The 22,848-nt window shown below is 31.6% G+C and overlaps 2 long non-coding RNA genes and 4 pseudogenes across 5 annotated transcripts; 3 read left to right on the top strand and 3 right to left on the bottom strand.

Annotated features, from left to right (window-relative positions):
• Nucleotides 1-3,141: 3,141 nt before the first annotated feature.
• On the bottom strand, nt 3,142-3,954 carry LOC104760317 (abscisic acid receptor PYL11 pseudogene; annotated as a pseudogene). Its single transcript, XR_015588756.1, has one exon. The product of XR_015588756.1 is annotated as an abscisic acid receptor PYL11 pseudogene (transcript).
• Nucleotides 3,955-5,314: 1,360 nt separating this feature from the next.
• Nucleotides 5,315-7,168, top strand: LOC147921394 (uncharacterized). 2 transcript variants are annotated; one of them, XR_015588485.1, is made up of 5 exons: nt 5,328-5,467; nt 5,655-5,750; nt 6,277-6,398; nt 6,512-6,585; nt 6,935-7,168. It is a non-coding gene; the product is annotated as an uncharacterized LOC147921394 (long non-coding RNA). The 2 variants fall into 2 exon arrangements; XR_015588486.1 differs by lacking the exon at nt 6,935-7,168 and having other exon boundaries at nt 5,315-5,467; nt 6,256-6,398; nt 6,512-6,741.
• A 150-nt stretch (nt 7,169-7,318) lies between these two features.
• Nucleotides 7,319-8,066, bottom strand: LOC104763078 (abscisic acid receptor PYL12 pseudogene; annotated as a pseudogene).
• Nucleotides 8,067-9,527: 1,461 nt separating this feature from the next.
• On the top strand, nt 9,528-10,709 carry LOC147921393 (uncharacterized). Its single transcript, XR_015588079.1, has 3 exons — nt 9,528-9,685; nt 9,914-9,974; nt 10,129-10,709. It is a non-coding gene; the product is annotated as an uncharacterized LOC147921393 (long non-coding RNA).
• A 998-nt stretch (nt 10,710-11,707) lies between these two features.
• LOC104763077 (protein LIGHT-DEPENDENT SHORT HYPOCOTYLS 9 pseudogene) lies at nt 11,708-12,252 on the bottom strand (annotated as a pseudogene).
• Nucleotides 12,253-16,509: 4,257 nt separating this feature from the next.
• Nucleotides 16,510-19,593, top strand: LOC104763076 (protein REDUCED WALL ACETYLATION 1-like; annotated as a pseudogene). The gene is made up of 12 exons (XR_015588253.1): nt 16,510-16,521; nt 17,014-17,109; nt 17,206-17,347; nt 17,446-17,502; nt 17,579-17,651; nt 17,742-17,900; nt 18,020-18,169; nt 18,243-18,384; nt 18,472-18,558; nt 18,648-18,905; nt 18,999-19,055; nt 19,165-19,593. The product of XR_015588253.1 is annotated as a protein REDUCED WALL ACETYLATION 1-like (transcript).
• Nucleotides 19,594-22,848: the final 3,255 nt, after the last annotated feature.

The following is a 22,848-nucleotide window of genomic DNA, read 5'->3' as shown; positions in this document are numbered from 1 at the left end:
TCCATTAACAAATAACAAATACTATTAATTAAGAAATTGTCGGTTGAAATTTGAAACATATTCCAAAACAAATGTATGCTTTGCTAAGATGTTCTAAATAAAAGAACAACAATGATTCTGATTTGTAACATGCGTATAATTACGGCATAACAAAGGATATATTTAAATTTGTATGCGATAAAATTCAAAAATATTTTTTCAGAATAAAATGATTTGTACCATTGAATTAATTAATTTATGTCACTTTAGACTTTACACTTTAAAGGTTATTGGTTTGAGCGGCGTTTGGAGAGAAACCATATAACCTAATTTGGTCTAGGATATGAGAAAATGTATGGTTTCGATTTAGAACCTTTTAGTTATTCAAAAAAAAAATTATTTGTATTAAAAAAAAGTAAATACATATACACTTAAGAAATTAAGAATAATTTAAATTTTATATATTGAAATACTTTTGAGTATTATGTAAATATATTAGAAACATATTAAAAACTGAAAAGTTTGTGATACACTTTAAGTATTATTAGAAAGAACTGATATATTTTTCATTTGTAGACAATTGTTTTTCATTTTAAAATAGAAATTATTTTATAGATAATATAAAAAAAATATATGTCCTGCTACTTGTCATAAAATAAGCCACTAAAATATCCACTTATGTATTTGATATTTTGTATTTTAAAGCAAAACCTCAGATATATATACCTTTTTAATAACATTTCACATTTGCACAAAAAAAAAGAATTTTTTTTTTAACATTTCACATATTTCCTGTTAGTAAAATATTTGAGTATTCGAGTTAAAAATTGACACTCTTCCGTTTCCAGGTTTTGGTATTAAATATATAAAACAAATATAAATAGAGATACTTCTTAATGTCATATTATCAGTTTATCACCAATCATGTAACTTTAATTAGTGAAATTTTGTGATTACTAAATTGAAGAACAAAACAAAAACTTTGCAGAAATAACATTTATTTTTATGTATAAAATTCCAGTTCTAGATGTTTTGTGTTACTATGCACAAAATTGCTCTAACGTTTTTTCCATTTTGAGTTTATGGACCGAACGACAATTAATAATGAAAAAAATTAAACACAACAATTTAATCGGCACAGGGGCTGTATTAATTTTGTCGGATCCAGAAATAACATTGCGTTATGTTTGGGAACCGACTGAAAATGCTAATAAATAATACTTCAGTTTCACCCTTTTTTTTTTTTTTTTCCCAGACCATAGTAATCAAATTTCTTTATCCAAAATTTCATAAAATATTGTCGTCCGACTTTATTACTTTATAGAAGTTAATTACTGTACTTACATTTTATGTATATCAGACCAATATGATAATAGCCTAAAATTTCAGAATATGAAAGTCATTTTCATTCTTGATTAGATAGATAGACCAACTCATAATAAGTAATGTAAACACATGTTTCGTCATTTTCTGGGCCACGCAACGTTTTTGATAATTCTTTTAGCTCCCTTGATTAATGTCACGCCATGCTCTATCTTTATACATCTCAAATCATGTTCAATCATTGTTGATTTCATTTACTTTCCATTTCCATTTTCTTTTGCTGACATAATATTTCTTCCTGTTTATTAAAACAACATTAGATAAATGATTTTATTTGTTATTTGTTGTTTCTTTCTTGGGCACTATTTTAAAGGTATAGAAAATCAAAATAGTAACTTATAATTTATCTTAACATCATGAAGATATATTGGCAAAGAAAAAGATCATCGATACTTTTTGCTTTCTTAAAACAATTCTTATGTCAAGAAAAAAGAAAATACCAAAAAAGATGAAATGCGTACCTTCATGTAATGAATAATGTGGACCTTGGCTGCATCGAAACAAGGTGAAGAGGATAACCATTATTTTTACTTTTTTGGCTAGGAGATACTACTAACAAATTATTAGCATTGTCATTTATTCGAATTTATTAACTAGTACCAAACTCTTCAAAGTGTATGTAAATGTTCATTAAATTCACCAGCGGCAATTTTGTTTCTTATGAAGAAAAAAGGACTACCGTTTTAATGGAGTATTTTAAATGAATAAATAAATAAATAAATAAATATATATATATATTGTCTCTGTTTCAAAATATAACATGTTTTTAGTGAAAACATCCGGATTAAAAAATAATCACTTTAAAATAATTCAACCAATCATAAACAAAACTGCATAATAAAAAATGTTAAACTAATTTAAAAGTAGCATAAAAATTTAAAAACATTTTATATTATAAAATAAAATTTTTTTTCTAAAACATACTATATATATTATAAAATCGAGAGAGTATATATACTCAAGTGGAAACAAAGTTATATATAACAAGTTTCTTTTTCGATTACATCATGTTTTAACATTTTAAAATAATCAATAAAGTATTTATAATGGTTTCAACTTCTAAGGGATAATTAAACAACTTGCTCGCCGTTAAAAAGAAAGTGATAATGTTTAGAAACAGTCGATATAATACGCATACATGAAATCATGAGATTTTTTGTTTTTATATATATATATATATATATATATATATTTAACTATAAGGAAACAGATGATTTGCTAGAAATTAAACTTTTCTCAAATTTGAAGGGTATTGCTGTGATTCATTTTTTTTCCTGAAATTCGTGCAGTGATTTTTTATGGTATGAAATTCACTCGTTAATCGTTTTTCAGAAATTTGTGGCAAAAGATATCTTCACAAAAAGTCAAAAAATTACAAGAAGATAAAACAACAAACACATTCAGAATTTCGAATCAACCATACACAATAATAATAATAATATATGGATCTAATCTTAATGTAATCTCTAGCACAAGTAGAGGCATACCCACACTATATAGTACTATATAGTATATACAAAAGAGAACTCTTGTGGACCAAAAGAAGAAGAAAGAAAAAGCTAAATCGTTCTAGGTTTATGTATTGTATTGACTTTCAAAGTTTGGACAACCGGAAAACAAAAACCCTAAATCTGCGGAGGTGAAAAGGACAGGGTAAAACTAGAGATACCCTTCTCATAGATATCTATTGAGCAAGATCCGATCCATTGTCATTCATACGAAAGCTCTGAGCCCACCAAAGAATCTATTCTACCATACCAAAATTGCATACTAACGTTATTATAGTATTTGTACCTTTTGTTTTCAAATCAGTTAAGATATTACAAAAGTTTGCGTGCAACAGAATAAAAAAGTTGAAATAAAAGTACAAACGTAACATACTAGGTAAACTAACATACACTCGATACATAAATATAATAAACATATTACACATATACGTACTTATTTCCCATCGAACATGACTATTGCTTGCTAGTTGCTAATTTAACTTACTATCTTAAATACTAACACTATATTCTAAAAATTACAACTTAAGATGATCCACCATCTTTTCCGAGAGCTTAGCCAATGACTTAAGATTAAACCCAACGATGGTATCAGCAAAAGACGTCGTTTCCTCCTTACTATTTCCGTCCGGCACATCCACCACATAACTCTCCACCACCAACGTCTTCTCTTTTTCCTCTGCCGCCACAAAGGCCATCGTTTTGGATCGGTAATTCACCAACCGATGATCACCACCTATAATGCTAATCACCATCACATGAGACTCATCGTCAAGTTCGTCTAATCTTTCTTGGCTGAACCCCGCCGGAAGCCCGGAAACCAACGTCACTTCACGGACGGAGCCTTCTCCTCCATCGCCGGAGCTTAGATTGCACGTTTTCACGAATTGTTTGTAGGCTTGAGGGTTATCAAACCGACGTAGTATTGACCAAACTAGAGATAATGGAGCATCTATAGTTTGTACAAGTGTTGAGCCGCACTCATGATATTCTTGAGAAGGTCCCATTTGTGTTTTCTGGTTATGAAACGAAAATGTACTTTTTTTCGACCGTTGTCTTGTATGAAAATATCTTCAAATCTTAATGTAGCTTCCATTGTTGTTTGAGTATTTATATGAGAAATATCTAAAACAATGCCGACAATAATAGTATGAGCTGTCCTTTTTTGGTGTTACCGGGAAATCATGAAATAATACCATTTTATTGATATGTATAAAATAAAATGTGAAAAAAGAAAATTCAGTTTAAGGGTTTTGGTCTAATTAAGTACATTGTAATATGCACATAAAAACAAAATATTTATAAATAAAAAGACTAATTAACTATCAAACCGTGTCATATGTGACTATATATAGATCTATATTTGTCCATAAATGTCAACATGATGAACCTTTGTTTTGTAACGTCATTGTAATGAAGAATGGATTGCGGTTAAATTTGGAGGGTTATGACATGGACTGTGATAGAACTAGTGGCTTATAATGGATACACGTAGTCGATTTCTTTCATACGAACCACACTTGTTTATCACACATTTATATTGTTAATAAATAAATAGTTTGACAAAAAGGATAAACAATAATAAATAAATAAGAAATAGGCCAAAGGAACCTACAATTTGAAGATACCCAAGATAGCATCACGCTTTTGTATTTTCTTAGGACGGTGGCGATAATTGAACCGGAAACAGATAAGCTAAACCAAATTGTATTTCGGGTTTCCTTTCCAACACCTAAAATTTTGATAAGGACCATTTTTTTTCTTCTAATGTTGAACTTTCGATTTAGACTTGTTGAAAGAATCTCAGAATCGCAATCTCACATTTTCAAATCTCTCACGATTTTGAGTCAATAAATTAGAGTCTAAGGATTCAACTTGGAGCAGTTTGAAGATATGAGAAGAACCACTTCTAATTTTCTATATGACTATATATATACACTGTGCTAGTGTTACGAACCCATATCTAAAACAAATATTGTTTTTTTTTAACATCTAACTTTCGTTAATTTTGAATAGTAGTATACAAAAACTATTGACCAACCAGCGAGGCGGTATAGTGTATAATTGATACATCGAATTAACTTCTCTCAAAGAAGAGTGTGGTAGTTTTGACATCCAATTATTTATGATGGAAAATAAAACAAAAACCAATTAGTTTTACGTTAAAAACCTTATATAATCTTCTGCATGCATTTTTCATCCAAAAGATTTCAAATTATTGTTTTTAATTAATAATGTGAGGTGCATCTAATAAATTATATAGGTTAATAAGAGTATCTCCATCAAACATTATTAGCAATATCTTAAGAGTTCTTTAGATTAAAAAATAAATTATATTAATAAAAAAACAAATTTTGCTAGTGATCGATCTTTGTGTTAGAGATTTAAGGATCACTAAGGATCGAGGTTGTGTCAATACCTGATTGGTTAGAGAGAAAAAAAAATATATTTTTATTTTTTCTTTCTTTCATTCTCTCTCGCGACTGATCCAACACCTTTGTACGTCGTCATCACCATCTCCACCGCCTGTGCAACCAGCGACGATTCAAGTGGCGAAATAAGAGTCTTTGGTTCGATGATGTTTCAATCAGTTTTTCTTGGTAAGAATCTCTCCGATTTCATTTGTAGATAGTGATGAATTAGGATTATTTGTTGTGATTGAAATTAGGGTTCAATGAATCGTTCTTCGCTTTTGAGGATTGTTGTTGCATCTTAATTTGATTGTTTGAAAGTTTGTTCCTTTTAAAAGCCTATGTGCAATTTTTCTGATTTGTGTGTTTGCTGCAGAACAAGTTGCAGAACTTGGCTGGACAACACTAAAATGTCCTTGAAAACTTGACTCCGACAGTCAGGAAGCATGTCGAGGTTCTAAGAGAGATTCAAGTGAGTAATTTTTCATCTTTTAGGTGATATTGGAACTAGCCTTTGATTTTGTGATCTTTGATTTTGTATTTTGTTTAGACGGTTGTTGTTGAGTTTTGATGATATTTGGTGGAGTAAACAATTGTTTGAATCATTTTTTCTTATAATTAAACCTTTGTAAAACCAATATGATAAAATGGAAGAAGCCTAAGAAAGGATCCAAAAACACAAAGCCGATCACTAATACTGAAGACTGTGAGAGTTTCTTTGCTTCTTCAGTAGCAGTTTAACAATGGATGATGAATTGGCTTTGTGTTTTTTGATCCGATCACTAAGACTGAAGACTGCAGTTTCTGTTGTTTTGTTCCTGCAGGTTTTGGTTTTAAAAACTGCAGTATCTGTTTTGAATACTTTCAGGTTTTGGTTTTAAAAACTGTAGGATTTGATTTTAAAAACTGCAGGTTCAGTTAGTGTTTTTGCAGGTTTTTGTTTTGAAAACTGCAGTTTCTATTTTGAATACTTTCAGGTTTTGGTTTTTAAACTGTAGGATTTGTTGGCCTAACGGATGGCCACACGAGAGTTCTGCAGTTCAGATCCCATCTTCTTACCGTACTCCAAAGAGCTTCAGGAGAGCATCATGGTGGTGAAATCCACAAGTATACTTCACGTGTATGTAACATGATCTTTTTGGGTTTTACAAATAGTTATTTTACATTTGAAAAGAACATGGTATCTAGGTTTTGACTGACCAGTTGAGATGATCCCAACTCATTTTTGAACAGGAATATCTCCTTTGAGTTTAGGGAATGATACTCACTTGCAATGGGCTCGATATTAGCCAATCTTCATCATCATGGTAACAACCTCTTACCATTCTTGTTTAGTTCATCATATTTTTTTTAAGAACCTCAAATTTAACAACCTTCAATGGATCTATGAAATATTAAAGTTTTTTAAGAAGTTCTTAATTTCACTTTTATTCAAAATTAAGAATAAAATATGTTTTAAGATACTTTTATTACATTCTTTGATCGAGATACTCTAACTATTCTAACAAAAAGTTGACCAAGTTGTCGGATTAAGAAAAAAAATAAAGTTAGATAAATATATCCAAGTAGATTGTTTGCATATAAAATATGAAAGATTTAGAAAATTAGAATAGCCCAACATAATATTAAGAATCAGTAATCGAATATGCTCTGTAGTATTTTACTTTCAGATGCCTAGAAACCATAACAAGACCAGTAATGTCTTTTGGAAACGGAAGATATATATGCAATCTTCTTGGCGTCGCACTTAGTCAAGCTGCTAGACTCAACTCAAGCATCCGACCACTTAGTCAAGCCGGGACATTGTCAAAGATCGTTTCTATTCATTTCAATATTTGATAATTTAATATTACTATTTTTTATTCAAAAATCCAATTATTTCACAAGACATATAAACACATAGACTTGATACGTGAACATACAATAAAAATATAAAATACATGGTTATAGAAATACCTACATTATTCCCCGTCTAGTAAGGCTAATTGCTATGTAAAACTTCATGAAAATAAGAGTTTTGAATTCTTTAAAGTTCAAGCTCTAAAAGTGAGCCATCATCTTCTCCGATAATTTAGCCAGTGACCTAAGGTTACACCGAACGATAGTATCAGCAAACAACGTCGTTTCCTCCTCAGTGTTTCCTTCCGGCACATCCACCACATAACTCTCCACCACCACCGTCTTGTCTTCCTCCTCCTTCGCCACAAACGCCGTCGTTTTCGACCGATAATTAACCAAACGATGATCACCACCAATAATGCTTATCACCATCACATGAGACTCATCGTCAAGTTCATCTAGCCTTTCTAGGCTGAAACTTGCCGGTAGATCGGAAACCAGCGTGACTTCACGGACAGAGCCTTCTCCTCCATCGCCAGAACGTAGTGCGCACGTTTTCACGAATTGTTAATATGTTTTCGGGTTATCAAAACGACGTAGGACTGACCATACTAGAGGTAATGGAGCATTGATAGTTTGTACTAGTGTCGAACCGCATACATGCTGTTCTTGAGACGATGTTTTCGTTATTGTTTTTGTTTGGTGTTTTACAATTTTCCTATTCTACGGACCGTTGTGGTTGTTGTCCTCATATATTTCTAAAGTGGCAAGTTTTTTTTTATATGAGAAATATCTTTAGAATAAGGCCGACGACTGAAAGAAACATTAAATTTATGACTTAACATTGGTACCAAATAAAAAAAACTGTGACAACCTTTCAATAAGAAAATTTATTTATATAAACTATATGACATTTAACATTCGAGTAAAATACTTGGTTTACGTACATTGTGAAATACACATGCACATAAAGCAAAGTACTTTTTATTTTTATCTTTAAACAAAAACAGCGTATATGACATTGACAGTCAGTGTATGTTTATATGACAAGCAATTGTAACAGTTGTATCCAAAAATTATATGGAACAATTTGCTCTGTTATAACGTCATTGTAATGAAGAATATATTGCGGTTAAGTTTGGAAGGTTATGACATGGACTGTGGTAAAAGTAGTGGCAAATAATTGTTCCACGTTGGTTCACACGAATCAGACTTATCAATCAAACATTTATATTTGCAGTATAAGAAACAAACATATAGTTGACAGATGTTAAAAAGGAAGAAAAACAAGTTGACAGATGTTTGTGTTGTGTCGTAATTTTGTTGTTTTCTTTTCTGCTTTCGGTTTTATTTTACTTATATATATTTTTTTATAATTTTATTAAAAATTTACGAAAATGATAAATATTAATTATTGATAACAGAGAAAAAAACATTGACGAGAAAAAAAAACAAAAAAAAACATAGGCGTAATCTAAAACGGTAAGTTTAGAAACAGGCCAAATAAGCCTAAAATTTATAGATCCATTTATGCCAAACTATAAGCCCAAACTAGCATCACTCTTTACATTGAGAATAGCCGATAATGAACTGAAACCGATATAAAACCTAAACCAGAATATAATTCCGGTTATTATAGTTTTTTTCTAACATTTACCTAAGGTTTGCAAACGACCAGTTATTTTTGTTGTCAACTCCAAATTTAAATTTTATTTTGAAGTCATTGAGACTGAAACTTCGATATAGACTGACAATAGAACCCAATCACAATCCCACATTCTCAAATATCCGACGATTTTGATTTTTGAATCGAAAAAAATAAAACAAAAACATTATCCAAAAACTGAACAAGGATCCGTTTATGAGTTCACTTAATAGCCATTAGAACAAGAAATTAATTTGGATTCGAGAAGACTTTTCCAAATATGAATTTTATCACCGGTTTTGCTTATTTTATTAGCGGTTGCGATCTACAGATTATATATGGGATAAAGAGTTCAACCCATATATATTTGGTCGTTACATCCTTTATCTTATAATTCACAAATCACCTGGCCAATCAAATTTTTTTAAGAAATCAGAAATTATACACATGTGTGAAAAGAAATATTTTCTACAAAAATAAGCATCATGTTTTACGAAATAACATAACTGCTTGCAAGTTACCAAAACTCTATCCCTAATTCTACTCCACTAACAGCTCCACGTTCAAAGTGGTTTACAACTGATCCATCTTTTATATAAATCCAATTTGAGTTGATTAGCTCTTCAATTTTCTCTGTATTTATTTCCTCTTCATTCTTTTTTCTTCTGGATTTGTAATTCTCACGCTGGTAAATACTTTTTCTTTTGTTCATATGCATACTTTTTCTCTTGAATTCATATTAATTCTTTTTTTTTTTAGTTTCAGGTTAAAGATGCCTCTGGATTTCTCAAATCTAAATTCTTTGAAAAAAGAATGAAAGATCAGAATTCTAATAGTTCGAACTCACCGTCTTTAGGGATTTCCAAAAAATGATAAACCAGAAGAATTTTCCAGAATCTAATCTTTTCTTTGTAGATGAAAAGGTATGTTCAAGTTCACTTATGCATTTTTGACTATCTAATATTTACTATGTTCAACTTTTTAGTTGTTATGCCAATGAAACAAGAAAACATATTTAATCCATGGTTTTACCATGTCATTACAAACAATCACGTCACGTTTTGCTGTGTTCTTCTAACTTAATTCAAGTCTCATGTACTAATTTGATCACAACTCTACATAACAAGTTCTTTTGTTTGATTTTGAAACAGGAAAGTAGGATAGAATCCAAAACTTAACAGTGCTCTCTCTCTCTCTCGATGCAGTAATCTGGTAATCAACATATATCTGTTTGTGAATTGATATGATCTATGATTATTCCGTGTCTTTCTCTTTATTCAAATCTCTGTTTCTATCATTATTCAAATCTCTGTTTCTATCAAACTCTGTTGCTGAATTTGATATATTTGCAATCTCATATTATTAGGGATACAATATCCCACATTCGAAGTTGAGTAGGATTTTAATTGGTATATATAAGATATGAGCCTCTCCACTCATTGTCAATTGGTTTTGAGTTGGAAGCCCACAATCTAAGATGGTATCAGAGCCCGGTCCACACATGCTCAACCCAACCCACAATCGGCCCGACCCAATAGTAGGCCCACCAATTCATGCCCGAACATAAGATTGATGCTTAGAAGAACCATCATCTCGAGGAGGCGTATTAGGGATACAATATCCCACATTGGAAGTTGAGTAGGATCTTAACTGGTATATATAAGATATAAGCCTCTCCACTCATTGCCAATTGGTTTTGAGTTGGAAGCCCACAATCTAATACATATAAATGTTAATGATTCTTATAATGTGATTTGGTTTATGTAGAGCTATTTTAACATAGGAGATTATGTAGTTTACCACGGTGACGAGTTGGGATAATGTTTCCATGATTCTTGCCTTTTTCGTCGAATTAGTAGCTTTTGCCTCGGTGAGGAGGTTCTTACAATACACTTCAATTCTTAGAGTACAAAAATATGGTTGCCTTAGTTTTTCATTCTTAAACGATGTAAAGCATCTTTGTGTCTATATATGTCACCACTCTCTTATAAGTTACATGATTATTTTGTTTGCAATTCTAATGTAAATTCATATCCACATTCTCCTTCTAAGTTTTGATTGCAATTTTCTTACACCATTCTTTTTCTCTTCAAACAGACAAGTGATAAATTATTTAAAAAATAACCCTTGTGGTTGACGATGTAAGGTTTCTACTTGCATGTTTGCACCTCTTTTGGCATTTTAGCCAAAGCTCTTTGTAAGACTTGCGATCAAACCCGGCCAGTAATCAAAAAGGTAGGGATTTGTTACCTTTTAACAGTTTTTCTCAATATTTATTAATGATTCAACAAGTGATCGATATCCATAAATTTTATTACTAGTATATAATAAGTATAGAACTAGACTCAAAATAAAATTATTTTGATCGAGTTTGAAGGAGGTGTCCAAAAAATTGGAGGATGTGTCCCAGTTCTGATCGAGTTCATCTTCCCTCTTTTTTACTCCTCTTAATACTTTCTTTATATATCTTCAAAAACAAAACACAAAATATTACAAAAACATTAGAACTGATAACTAACGCATACTATTCGCAGAAACATGACCAAACTCTTCTACTAAAGTTTTCAAAATTCTATCTATAGGATTGATAGTTTTCAAACGTTACGTATATCATTTAAGAATTCTTATTATTACATAGAATGCTCATTAACTAATCAAGCCATCTTTAAATATCACTGATAATTTAATTAAGTATAGACGTATGATATAGTTATCGATTTTTCCTTTTAATTAAAGTGACAACACAGGATAAGCAAGTATTATCACATTAGTCACCGTTGGGGTGTTTTATAAACAACTGGACTGAGTAAATTTCTTAATTTTTGTTTTCATTATAGAATTGAAGTCTAATGATTGAGTGAAATCTAATGATGTGAATCAAAGAAGGAGAAATTATAATAAAAAATCGACACCTTATATTGAAAATCTATATGATTTCAAGTAGACTAATTACGATTATGATTGTGACCCGAAGAGTTTGATATATCTTTCTTTCGTACAACGTCGTTTTTGGTCTTCAGTCTCTTTTTCTTACTATATGGGATTTCACGAGCCTTAGCTTGAAACTGTCTCACTTCCCTCAAATGAATTCGGATTGATTCATTTCCAAACCGGTTATTATCGGATGATCTACCACCGTGTTCTTCATAAGGAGCTCTCAACCGATCGACCAAAGAATCTAAGCTTCCCCAAGCTTGCTTGAGAGGACATGTGCAAGGCGACGGTGGATCAGGTTGTCCAAAAAAGTCACAAACTTGGTTATGGACTTTGGTTTTCCCGAATTGGTCTAAATATTTGAGGAAGCTTAGGATATGTGTGTGGTCGAATTGAGAGATTGAGGGTTTTAAGGTATTGTAAGAATGTATTCCAGTCACGACGTTTCTGTGATTCGTAGCGGCTAAGTTGTGGAGGAAGCGATTGAGGTCTGTGGTGGTGACTGAAGTTAGAAGAGGAAGAAGGTTGATCTGGTGGATTGTGAGAGGACATGGTGTTAGAGAAAGGAAAATGTAATCACTTTGGAGTAAAGTTACAATGAAAGAAGAGAACGAGAAATCTTGGAAAAAAACTATTGAGGGAATATAAGAGCATTCAGAGCATTTACAACGGGAGTACTCTTTCCGTTACTCTGAAAAAAAAACAATTATATTTTATTGTATAACCAATAAAAAACTGACAAGTGTAGAATAAAACTGAGCAACGTTGCTTCTCCTAGAATTTAGAGAACGGTTCTCTCTCTTAGGAAAGCAACTAGGTGAGCAATGCCTGTTGTACATGACCTAAAGGATAGAAGGAGAATAAGTAGACAAATAAAAAGTTTATATTTTAAAAGAATAAAATATTCACTAGATTTCAATCATATCATGTGAAGATATCAAAATTTATATTTTATTTTGATTGGTTAATTTTAAAATCCAACCTAATTATCTAGGTGGACATATATTATATACTAGAAAGTAGCCCACGCGATGCTGGTTTATGTATGCATTATTAACTTGAAATATAAAATAAAATTTTTATGTAATTGTTAATATATGTCTTAAAAAATTATATTCATAATACTACGGTTCAACTACAATTTATATATGTTATATAATGTTTTATAGAAGGGTCAGGAAAAAAAGGAAAGTTAAAGTAAATATTACTAAATATTTTTGATTATAATGTATTGTTGAAATTATTTAAACAGTATGTTACTATAGTAATAAGACCATTATTTATAGCACAATCAACTATATATGGTATTTTCGTTAAATAGTTCAGATATTTTTTTTTTATTTTTTTTTTTTTTTTTATTTTTTTTGGAAAATAAAAAAATGATAATTAGTCTAGAAAGAAAATTGTAAGATCTTACTTAATTTTTTTGATAGATAATTTTATGTTGTCCTATATATTAATTTTATTCTCATCATCTCTACTTTGTTAACAAAAAATAGTTTTATATATGATAAGTCAATTTTAAAATAACTTATTAAAACGATATCATAAAACAAATATCTTATGCTATAAGTTTAACCAGTTTTTATAAAAATTCATGAAAATAAAGTGTGTGAAATTTAATATATATTTTTTTATTTTCTATATATTGTCTCTATTTTCTAATCATTTTAATATAAAAGTAAGATTAACGATAAATTAAATTTTGAAATTATTGTTTTCTGTTATATCATAGGGTGATAAAGCAATTATGTTATGATAAAATTATGTTTTTTTAGTACATATAATTTAAACACAATCAAAATGTAACTTATAAATTACTATTACATACAAATTTGAGTTATATATATTAGAAAATCTTTTATATTAAATTTGTCTATCATAAATTAATTTGGTTTCAGTTTTTACTTTAAAATGTATGAAACCATTTTATAATAATAAGACAATTAGTTACAACAAAGTTAAAATTAATTTGGTTTTAGTTGTATGTTCATTAAATAATTATGATAAATTAATGTATTTATAGTTTGGTTTTTTTGGTTAAAAATAACTGATAAGTATTCTAAGAAAAAAAAGTGTAATACCTTACTTTGATAGATAAATTATGTTGTCCTATATATTAATTTTATTTTCAGATCTAATAGTTATAGTTAACAACAAATAATTTTATAATATGATAAGTCAATTTTAAAATAATTTATTAAAATGATATCACAAAACATATATCTTATACTCTAAGTCAAACTAATTTTTTATAATAATTCATGAAAATAAAAGTGTGTCAAATTTAATATACATATTTTTCTTCTTCTATAATTGTCTCTATTTCTAATCATTTTAAAATAAATAGTATAATTAACAATAAATTATTTTTGAAACTATTTTTTTCTATTATTTTTTGGGGGAGATAAAACAATTATGTGATGATACCATTTTTTTAGTACATATCTTTTAAAACAGTCAAACTGTAACTTATAAAATACTATAGATACAAATTTGATTTGTGTCTTTAATACATTATATATGATTATTGAATATAATATGACTTTTATATATAATTTTAAAATCTACTATATTTTTAAACTAGTCTATCATAAATTAATTTGGTTTTAGTTTTTACTTTAAAAGTATGAAACCATTTTCTATTTTTATTTGGTTTCAATTTGTTTCTAGTTTTTAGTTGGGTTGATCCATATTTTCTTTATATGGTTCTATGGTGTATGATTTCATTATGAAATATATTAGATGCTTAAACAAAAAAATAGAAGGAAGATATTTTTGTAACATTGTTGAAATTCAAAAAGCAAACTATACACCAATTATCTTTTTTTTTAACAAACTATACACCATATAAGATATAAATAAAATAAAATCAAATAAAAAGTAGAATGTTAAATTTAAAATTAACGAGAATAGCATATGTCACTAAAGTAGAGTACCAAATGTTACATTGTTAGGCAAAGTTAGAAAAAACCTTCTCTTATTATATAAGATATTGTATATAAAGCAAACATATGCCAATGTATTCAAATTCAATGCAATGAACAATAATTCGAAATATATGGATATATAATTTCTAAAATGAAGATTTTATTTATTTGAAAACGCCTTAAACTTTAATTAGTTAATTGACAAATGTCGTAATCTAATTAATCATAATTTTTTACGTGTTAGATTCTATATTGAAACATAGCTAACTTTACCATGTCAAATTCTAATCAAAATTAATATGTTTTAGATTCTATTGGAATGCATCCAGCTTTATCGTGTCAAAATCTAGTCGTAAAAATTAATATGCATTGTAATATACTTAATTAAAAAAACTTATGCATAGGAATCTGATGAAACATGTCTAGTTGTATATGTGAGTATATTTAATAAGTACAGTAAAAATTCTATTCACAATATTATAGATATTTAATTGTGTTTAGGAAATCAAATTTAAAAATAAATAATATATGTAATGTTTAGAAATAAAACGTACTTGGTGATATATATATAACAGAACTATATATTTATATAACAGAGTAATCAATACAATAAAATTAGAATGTGTTTTTTAGGTGATTACACTTTAACATTTTGGAGAAACCTGGAGTTGACACATCATTGCTTAAACTGTTTTGTTTTTATATAAAGTTTGAAGAAATTTTATAATCAAGTTACTTCTCGATTTTATGCAAGAGTTATGTTGGATGATAGTAATTCAAAATTCTCCAAAAAATAGAAAAATAAATCTATCAGTAAATTTCTTCAGAATTATCAATTGTATTGTAAATTTGTAATTTTTCTAACTATAAGGATACGATCGTAATTTAGACTAAATATTTTTATAACCTAAACTAGTTTATTTTTTTCGATTGCTCACTAAATAAACTATGTTTAACTGAAATCTAGACTAAATAAAAGTAGGAGCTATACGCTTCTTAAGCTGTCCACCTAGGATTTTAAACCACCAATAGGGATTAGACACACTTTATATATCTTATAAGCTGTAAAACATATTTTTTTTGGGTATAACTTTACAAATGATTTGATATTCTTGCAATAAATTTTTTATTTTTAAGTCTAAGAGAAAAGGATTGGCGTCGCAAGGCCTTGATTTGATGTTATTTGTGTTTAAAGAAGAAACGGCGAAAAGCACAAATATTGTTTTAACTATACATGCGTTCATATTACTTTTTCTGCAAGTAAAGATTTTAGTTTGAAACGTTTCAAATATGTGGATCTAAAACCGAATAATATGGATGAAATTATCAATAATTGGGTGCATGTGTTGACTATGCTGGTCTTCATGAATTGCACAAATTTTATGAGAAAAAAATGATTTTGGTTTTGGAGTTTGATGGGTTAACAAGTTGTGTGGTGATCTAAAAAAAGGTTTTTCAGTGGAAAAATATGAAGAAGTTGACAAGGAAGAAGAAGAAAAAGAGTATAACGAATAACCATATAGTAAAAGTAACGATAACAATTACCATAAAATTTGACAATGAAAAAGACAAGAAATAATATGAAGAATAAGAAAACATTGAATAAAAAACATGAAAACATAAGTGGTAGCAATCAATTAAATATGAAAACAAGATAATTCATGATTATAAAATTATTTCGTTATTCTGGTGGCCAAAAAAATGGTTTATGATATGTGAGGTCACCAGTTTGATCCATCTCACCTGGACGTAGACTTAAATTCATGATTTTTTTATCTGATTTGATTTTATAACACAACTGATTTTTATATTTTTAAAAATTGTGTATTTGAAATTTATTTTTTTCCTTAATATTAGTTTATTATAAGATAATATTTCATCAAATGTCATCAATGGTATATAATTTTCATCAAAATATATCAAATAAACCATCCTTTCCGTTATAATTTTTTAAGTGTTTTTTTTTTCTGGAAAAATAATTAAAATAAAATAAAAAACTTTACTAATTGAGAGAGACCAATTAGTAAAAATATTGGGGAGGAGTCATTGTCGTCTCTCAAGCCAGAGAGAGACCAATCTTGCTCGGAAAAAAAATCATAGAGTTGGGGTTTTTTGAATTGAAGGATTTGTGACTGTGATCTCGTGGAATCAGCCATTTTTTAGTGGGAGTAAAACCTTAGAAACAGCTTCCTTGGTCTCTCGTTAGCTTCTCGATAGTAGCAAGTTCTGCTAATGACGGATCATGAATACTAAATGATCAAGTCTAGCAAATCCATGAAAATTTGAGTCTTTCTTTGTGATTAGCTTTGAATTGTTTAGAGTTGGCTGGAGACTGACCCAGTGACCAAAATCTACAAAATTTAACTTTGTTAGTGAAACCTTTGTAGGTATCTTTTCTTCTTGGAGTAATCCCAGTTTTCGTTGGTTGGATATACTCAGAGCTACTTGAGTACAGGAAATCTTGGGTTCCCTTAATTAAAACCGTAAGTTCTTGCAATTTGATACTCTCAATAGTGTAGCAGAGTTCTTCTATCGTGCTTCCTTTCTTCCCGAATGAGCCTTGCATTCTTGTAATATAGTCACTCAGATAATAATCTGGTTGAATTGAGAGACGTAGCAGAGAAGGACGATGACAAATTAAAGCTGACTTATTGGAGGGAGGTCTTGCCCGATTGACATCTTTACGGTTTCATAATGCAACCACAGAACAAACATACTTAGGTCGTTGTTACTACCAGCTCTCAAGTATTCTAGTTTGTTTATTACACTTCTTCAAGAGTTCTCATGCTAAGGTGTGTTTTGATTTTGTCGAATCACAGGTTTTTGAGTATAAAAGATTCGTTTTTGCTGGAACACCGTGCAGCGCTGAGAGCAATGTAAGTGAAAGCTACCTCAAGAAGTGATAATCTCATTGTTCGTTATCTTATATTAACATTTCATAATCATACCTAGGTCGGAGTTTGGAGCAATTCTTATCTATTTCTATATCTGTGACCGCACGGAATTGCTTGGAGATTCTACCAAGGTACCCTTGTATTTCACTAGCTTTGTATGTTCACATCCATGTAAGTATTATATTTGTTTTGCTCATGGGACTTGGGGTTTTCTTTGACAGAATTACAACCGCGACCTTTTCCTTTTTCTCTACGTTCTTCTCATCATAGTATCAGCCATGACATCTCTCAGAGAGCACAATGACAAGTCACCTATAACTGGGAAATCCATTCTTTACCTTAATCGCCACCAAACTGAAGAGTGGAAAGGATGGATGCAGGTAAGTTTCTCTTAGTTGTTGAGAATATGATCATTGTGTTCTTTTCCATAGGTTTACTATATATTGCAGCTCTTGTAGCTGCTTTCGACATAGTGTTCTCATGTCCTACTTTTTATCAGGTTTTGTTCTTAATGTATCACTACTTTGCTGCGACTGAGTTATACAACGCAATCCGTATCTTTATTGCTGCTTATGTTTGGATGGCTGGTTTTGGAAACTTCTCCTACTACTATGTCAGAAAGGATTTCTCTGTTGCACGTTTTGCACAGGTTATACCACTCATTCGACGATAAATTTTTCTTACTGTGCTTTACTTTCATCTAAAATCTTGTTTTCTTACAGATGATGTGGAGGCTGAACTTCTTTGTGGCATTTTGTTGTATTGTTCTCAACAATGACTATATGCTGTATTACATCTGCCCAATGCACACTCTCTTCACTTTAATGGTGTATCGGAATGATTTATGCCTATTATCACCCGACTGTAAGCTCTTTAACAGAAGCTCACATTCAATTTTGTTTCTGTTTTTTTGTGTGTAATTAAACTTCAAAACTTGGGATGATTCTCTAGGTAGAGAGATGGATGGAGAAGTTAGAGGAGTGTGAAACGAAGAAAAGACTATCCATAAAAACCGCTATTGTTACTATTGCCGTGCTTGTAAGCCATTTCAGTTATCTTTTAGTTTGTTGGTTGCACCACTCATTTATAGAAATTGATAGATTTTGTCCTATTTGCTTACATTTTAGGTCGGCTATGTGTGGTATGAATGTATCTACAAGCTGGACAAGACCAGTTACAACATGTATCATCCATACACATCTTGGATCCCCATCACGTGTGTGCATACAATCCTCTCGTTCTTGATTTCATCTTTATATATGTCCCTTATTTTACTTCCTGAAACTGAAACATGACTCACCGTTTGGTTTTTTGGGTTTTTGTGTTTACATATGCCTTCGGAATTTCACCCACCAGCTTCGGAGTGTCTCATTGACTCTCTTCGCGTGAGTCAAATATATTTAAGCTAAAGACTCTCTGGTTTGGTATGCTTGCCTGATTTCCATGTAATATAATACTCTTTACATTTCCCGGTGCAGATGGCTCGGCAAGATCACTTTAGAAACTTACATTTCTCAGTTTCATATATGGCTAAGGTTTGTTTTCTGCGACTTGAAATCTTGTTTTCCTGGAAACCTATCAGATCTTGTTCTCTATTGCTATATGATATAAGGGTGCTTTTTGAGTCTTTTCATTTGTTTCTAGGATTGTTTTTGAGTCTTTACAGGTTATTTAGGAATTTGGCACGGAAGGAGCAAAGTGGAGCTATTTGGATGAATTTGGAGCATTTTACAGAAGGAAAAGAACTTGGACTCGGATCAGAGTAGCAGCGTCGACCGGCATCGAAGGAGCATCAGTCGACACCTATGTTTATCCGACGAGAGAAAGAAGAAATTGGAAGTTTTACAATTTTACCCAAAGTTTTCCTAAATTGCAACACAAGTCCCTGACGTGTTTTAGGACATATAAATAGTGTTTTTTGGGTTTTAGAAAACCCGGAAGTTATTTTCTAGCAAGTTTTTGAGAGAGAGATATTGAGAGCTTTTGGGAGAGAAAGAGATCAGAACTGCTTTGTAGAGAAAAATTCTTGAACTCCCTTCTTACTTTTTAATATCTATTGCTTATTATTCAGTATGATGTCTTGTTCTTCATCAAACATGTCTGAATAGTCTGCTTGTTAGGTTTATGGTTTTTCACAGGGTTTTTATGATTTATTAGATCTGTGATTTTTAGGGTTCTTAATCTTTTATGATCTTCATCCTTGGTTATTTTTCACAATTGTTTTTGATTGATCACCTAGAATTATTATCATAGGGAAATTAATTAATATGAGAATATAATTGTTTTCCTGATTAAAACCATTGATGAGCAAAATCACTTTTTACAAAGAGATTTGAATTTGTGATTTTGTGAACCTTTCTAAACCTGTTTTTAAAGCTGGTTTTCAACTAAGAATTTTACAAAGAGATTTGAATTTTCTGGTTTTAAATTTAGATAATAATTGCAGTGAGAACTGAATTATTTTACCAAAACTGTCTAGAGTTCTAGATCTGATTTTTATTGCATGAACCCTAATTAATCTATTGATTTAATACTTCATTATTACCTGAGAAATTCCCTAGACTTAACGTTTTGATTTCCTGATTTCAAAACGCTTTGATTTAATATTTTGCATTGTCTTCAATTGTTCTTAATACAAATTAATCTGTTTAGCGTAATTACAAAAACTCTATAATCCATTGTGTTTGATCTTGAGTCTCTGTGGATTCGACCCCTAAGTACTACATTGATCTCTTGTTTGAGAGAGTAGCTCTAGGGTTAATTTGAACACCATCAAATTTTGGCGCCGTTGCCGGGGACTCTTTGATCTACCATTAGATTTGAATTTTGTATTTCGTCTAAATTTTTCTTTTTATTTTCTACTTACACGCTTTTGTTTCTTTTCTCTTGTGTGTTTCAGGTACATGCCTAAGCCAAATACCAGGAAGAATCCTATTGGTCCAGTTGTTAAGCTTACAAACCGAGAGTTAGGACAACTAGAGCGTGATAACACAAAAGCAGCCAAATCAGCAAAGATGGTCAACCCAATCATATTGAGACCAGATGCGGATGGTGCTTTGAGGGATCAAGAGGGCCACTTGCGTAATAAGCAGGGCCAAAAGCTTGATACAGAAGGGAATTTTATTGCTGAAGCTATTGTTGCCAATGAGCAGGCTGCTGGTGAGCAAGTTCTTGTTGTTGACGAACAGGCCGATGGTGCCGACCGACGCCAACAGGGCATCGATCGACACCCCCTTCTTGCAGACAGACGTGAAGCTGCAAACCACGTCCAGAATCCGGTTCGAAGACAGGAGAACAACCGAGACTTGATCAGGACCATTGCTGACTACAACCGGGCTGATCTTGTGTATGAGAACCGGTCTGCTATTATTCCTCCTCCATTCCAGAGGAATGATTTTGAGTTGAAACCTGCTTACTTTCAACTAGTTGGGCAGAGACCTTTCTCTAACCTGCCCAATGAGAAGCCTTTGGACCACATAGAGCATTTTGAGGATCTTGTAACCAGTATCAAGGCTAATGGAGTGACTGAGGATTACATCTTCTGCAAGCTTTTCCCTTACTCACTTGCAGGAGAGGCATCTCAGTGGTTGAAGCAATTACCAGCTGGATCATTGACAAATTAGCATGACGTCAAGGTAGCCTTCCTTAACTACTTTTATGATGATGCAATGTCAGATGAGTTGAGAGTAAAGTTGTCCTCTTTCAAGCAAAGACCAGATGAAGCTTTCAAGGCCGCTTGGGTGAGATTCAAAGCTTATCAGCGGGACTGCCCACACCATGGTTTCTCAAGGGTTCAATTGCTGAGCATCTTCTTCAGAGGGTGTGACTGGGAGTATCAGTTGGCTTTAGATGCTGCAAGTCATGGGAATTTCAAGACAAGATTTCTAGAAGATGCTGAAACTTTGATTGAAAACTTGGCCTCCAGCAATAGTACTAAGAGAGTTGATGCTGAACGGAATAGATTACATGGAGAGTTTGATTCCAACCAGTTAGCTTCTGTTAATGCTAAGCTGGATTCAGTGCACAATCTCCTTGTGGGTAAGAAATCTGTTCACTTTGTTGCTAAAGCTGAGACATATGAGCCAGAACCTGATCAAGAAAATCGTGAAGAAGAGGATGTTAACTATGTCTATGGGAATCAGGGACAGCGGTTTGGAAATCAGCAAGGTAACAGACCTTACAGTGGAAACAGCCAACGCAGTAACTTTCAAGGCAAATTCTTCTGGTTTCACTCCCAGACCTGACTATTAAAAACAGCAACAAAGCAGTGGATACACAAGGACCTATGGCAACAATTCATATCAGTCTCCACCTCCAAAAACAGCTGAGAGTAGTAGGGTGGAAGCTATGCTTGAGCAGCTTTTGCAAGGTCAAGAACAGATGACAGTGACCTTCAATGGGAAGCTTGACAATGTATACACTGAGCTTAATAGGAAGTTTGAAACTTTGAATATTCATGTCAAGAAGCTAGAAAGTCAGGTTGCACAAATAGCTAGATCCGTCAAAAGGCAAGAGGGATTTCTTCCTGGGAGAACTGAATCAAATCCCAAGCATTCATGCAATGCAATGACCTTGAGAAGTGGCAAACAACTCAATTCTACATCCCAGAAGGATCAATCTCATGATCTACTTGAGTTGATTGATGTTGAAGAGGATGAGGATGTTTCTGCAGAACTAGTGCCGACCGACACTGAAGAGCATCGGTCGACACCCTGTCCACCCAAAACCACGGATTCTACACTAGAAGTCAGCATCGATCGATGCCACCTTGGTACCGATCGATGCCAACCACGGACCGAAACCCAGAAAGCCACATCTTCCACACCAGTTGCTGAGAGAGTTTACAAACCCAAGGTCCCTTTTCCCAAGAATCCAAGGAAGTCCAAACAAGAGCTAGATGATGCTAAATGCAAGGCAATGATGGACAAGCTTATTGTTGAGCTACCTTTGATTGATGCTGTGAAGACTTCTCTAATGCTTAGGAGATATGTCAAGAGGATGGTGACTAAGGATTTGAATGTTGAGCAAGGAGTAATGATGATATCAGCTCAAGTCAGTGCTATTATCCAGAACAAGATCCCAGAGAAGCTTCCTAATCCAGGTAGTTTTGTTCTTGATTGCACTATATTCACTGACAGATTTGCTAGATCTTTGTGTGATCTTGGTTCTAGTGTCAACTTAATGCCAAGATCAGTGGCTCTTCGCCTGGGTATGACAAACTTCAAGCCTACCAAGCTCACTCTTATCCTTGCTGATCGCTCAATTTGCATTCCTGATGGTGTACTTGAAGATGTTCCAATTAAGATTGGTGAATGCTTGATACCTACT

Source organism: Camelina sativa, chromosome 18 (genome assembly GCF_030686135.1).
Source record: "Camelina sativa cultivar CO46 ecotype springtype chromosome 18, ASM3068613v1".
Taxonomy (NCBI): Eukaryota; Viridiplantae; Streptophyta; class Magnoliopsida; order Brassicales; family Brassicaceae; genus Camelina; species Camelina sativa.
This window is presented reverse-complemented; position numbering and strand designations above follow the sequence as displayed.